The sequence below is a fragment of the Ostrea edulis genome, chromosome 2 (assembly GCF_947568905.1).
Source record: "Ostrea edulis chromosome 2, xbOstEdul1.1, whole genome shotgun sequence".
Lineage (NCBI taxonomy): Eukaryota > Metazoa > Mollusca > Bivalvia > Ostreida > Ostreidae > Ostrea > Ostrea edulis.
Genome location: NC_079165.1, coordinates 67,947,413 through 67,949,912, shown reverse-complemented (window position 1 = coordinate 67,949,912; position 2,500 = coordinate 67,947,413). Strand labels below are relative to the sequence as shown.

The 2,500-nt window shown below is 38.3% G+C and overlaps 1 long non-coding RNA gene across 2 annotated transcripts in view; it reads right to left on the bottom strand.

Annotated features, from left to right (window-relative positions):
• Positions 1-2,500, bottom strand: part of LOC130052362 (uncharacterized) — a 7,369-nt gene that overhangs the window by 4,248 nt on the left and 621 nt on the right. The window contains exon 1 of one of the 2 annotated variants that reach the window (XR_008800681.1): positions 1-427. This exon is cut by the window's left edge and continues 412 nt beyond it. The exons of the other annotated variant lie outside the window; for it this stretch is intronic. This is a non-coding gene — a long non-coding RNA (uncharacterized LOC130052362). Of the gene's footprint in view, positions 428-2,500 lie in introns of those variants that run through there. 2 annotated transcript variants of the gene reach the window in all.

The window sequence follows — 2,500 nt, the reverse complement described above, 5'->3', positions numbered from 1 at the left end:
GAGGAGAAAGCATGGGCAGGAAGATAGACATGAACTCTGATAAGCCATATAGGAGGAGAAGCGTTCACAAACTATTTTATACCCTACACCCCTCAGATCCACTTTAACTTTAAGGATAGCAATTGGATCCTCCTGTCCCTACAACTTGCACATCTACAAATGGCATTGAAGCATTGTACAAATTCTCAAGTCTATCAGATAAGCCATATAGGAGAAGTGTTCACAAGGTATTTTAACATCCTCCACCCCTTTTAGATCCACTATACCTTTTAGGAAAAACTTTGGATCCTCCCATTCCCACAATATGCACATCTACAAATGACAATTAAGCATTGTACAAAGTTTCAAGTCTATCCAATAAGCCATATGGGAGAAGAGTTCATAAGCTATTTTACATCTTCCACCCCTCTTAGATCCACTATAACTCTTAGGAAAACAATTGGATCCTCCCGTCCCAATAATATTCACATCTGCAAATGACAATGAAGCATTGCACAAAGTTTCAAGTCTATCTGATAAGCCATATAGGTGGAGAAGCGTTCACAAGATTTTGTGACAGAAAGAAGGACGGACAGAAAATACAAATACAATATGTCTCCCCCTGGAAGAGGGAAGATATAATTATATGAGTGCATGTTTATATACACACAGCACTAAACATAACTTAAAGTAATTCCACCCTCCTATGATGTCATCAGATTTTGCAAAATCAATGATTTATTTAGATTTATGCACGATAGGAACATAAATTTTGTTAGTCTTTTCCGATAGTTAGTGTAAAAAAAAAAACCTGTTAAAATAAACTATTTCAAAGTCTAAGTTATAGATGAATAATCAATGATACGATTTAAATCAAAATAGATGTGTGTAACATTTCACTATACAGAGTTGTATGAAAATGTGATTTGTGGAAATAAATAATAATGCTATAATTCTAATTAGAGGTCCGTGATCTTAATCACATCCTAATTAGTGTTAGAGTCAGCCCCGTGAACTGGAGCATATCCTAATTAGTGTTAGCGTCAGGCCCGTGAACTGAATCATATGCTAATTAGTGTTAGAATCAGGCCCGTGAACTCAATCACATCCTAATTAGTGTTAGAATCAGGCCCATGAACTCAATCACATGTTAATTAGTGTTAGAATCAGGCCCGTGAACTGGATCATATCCTAATTAGTGTTAGAATCAGGCCCGTGAACCCAATCACATTTTGATTAGTGTTAGAATCAGGCCCGTGAACTGGATCATATCCTAATTAGTGTTAGAAGCAGGCCCGTGAACTCAATCACATGCTAGTTAGTGTTAGAATCAGGCCCGTGAACTGGATCACATTTTGATTAGTGTTAGAATCAGGCCCGTGAACTGGATCATATCCTAATTAGTATTAGAATCAGGCCCGTGAACTCAATCACATGCTAATTAGTGTTAGAATCAGGCCCGTGAACTCAATCACATTTTACTTAGTGTTAGAATTAGGCCCGTGAACTCAATCACATTTAATTAGTGTTAGAATCAGGCCCGTGAAGTCAACCACATGCTAGTTAGTGTTAGAATCAGGCCCGTGAACTCAATCACATTTTGATTAGTGTTAGAATCAGGACCGTGAACTGGATCATATCCTAATTAGTGTTAGAAGCAGGCCCGTGAACTCAATCACATGCTAATTAGTGTTAGAATCGGGACCGTGAACTGGATCACATTTTAATTAATGTTAGAATCAGGCCCGTGAACTGGATCATATCCTAATTAGTGTTAGAAGCAGGCCCGTGAACTCAATCACATGCTAATTAGTGTTAGAATCGGGACCGTGAACTGGATCACATTTTAATTAATGTTAGAATCAGGCCCGTGAACTGGATCATATCCTAATTAGTGTTAGAAGCAGGCCCGTGAACTCAATCACATGCTAATTAGTGTTAGAATCGGGACCGTGAACTGGATCACATTTTAATTAATGTTAGAATCAGGCCCGTGAACTGGATCATATCCTAATTAGTGTTAGAAGCAGGCCCGTGAACTCAATCACATGCTAATTAGTGTTAGAATCGGGACCGTGAACTCAATCACATGCTAGTTAGTGTTAGAATCAGGCCCGTGAACTGGATCACATTTTAATTAGTGTTAGAATCAAGCCCGTGAACTGGATCATATCCTGATTAGTTTTAGAATCAGGCCCGTGAACTCAATCACATTTTACTTAGTGTTAGAATTAGGCCCGTGAACTCAATCACATTTAATTAGTGTTAGAATCAGGACCGTGAACTGGATCATATCCTAATTACTGTTAGAAGCAGGCCCGTGAACTCAATCACATGCTAATTAGTGTTAGAATCGGGACCGTGAACTGGATCACATTTTAATTAATGTTAGAATCAGGCCCGTGAACTGGATCATATCCTAATTAGTGTTAGAAGCAGGCCCGTGAACTCAATCACATGCTAATTAGTGTTAGAATCGGGACCGTGAACTGGATCACATTTTAATTAATGTTAGAATCAG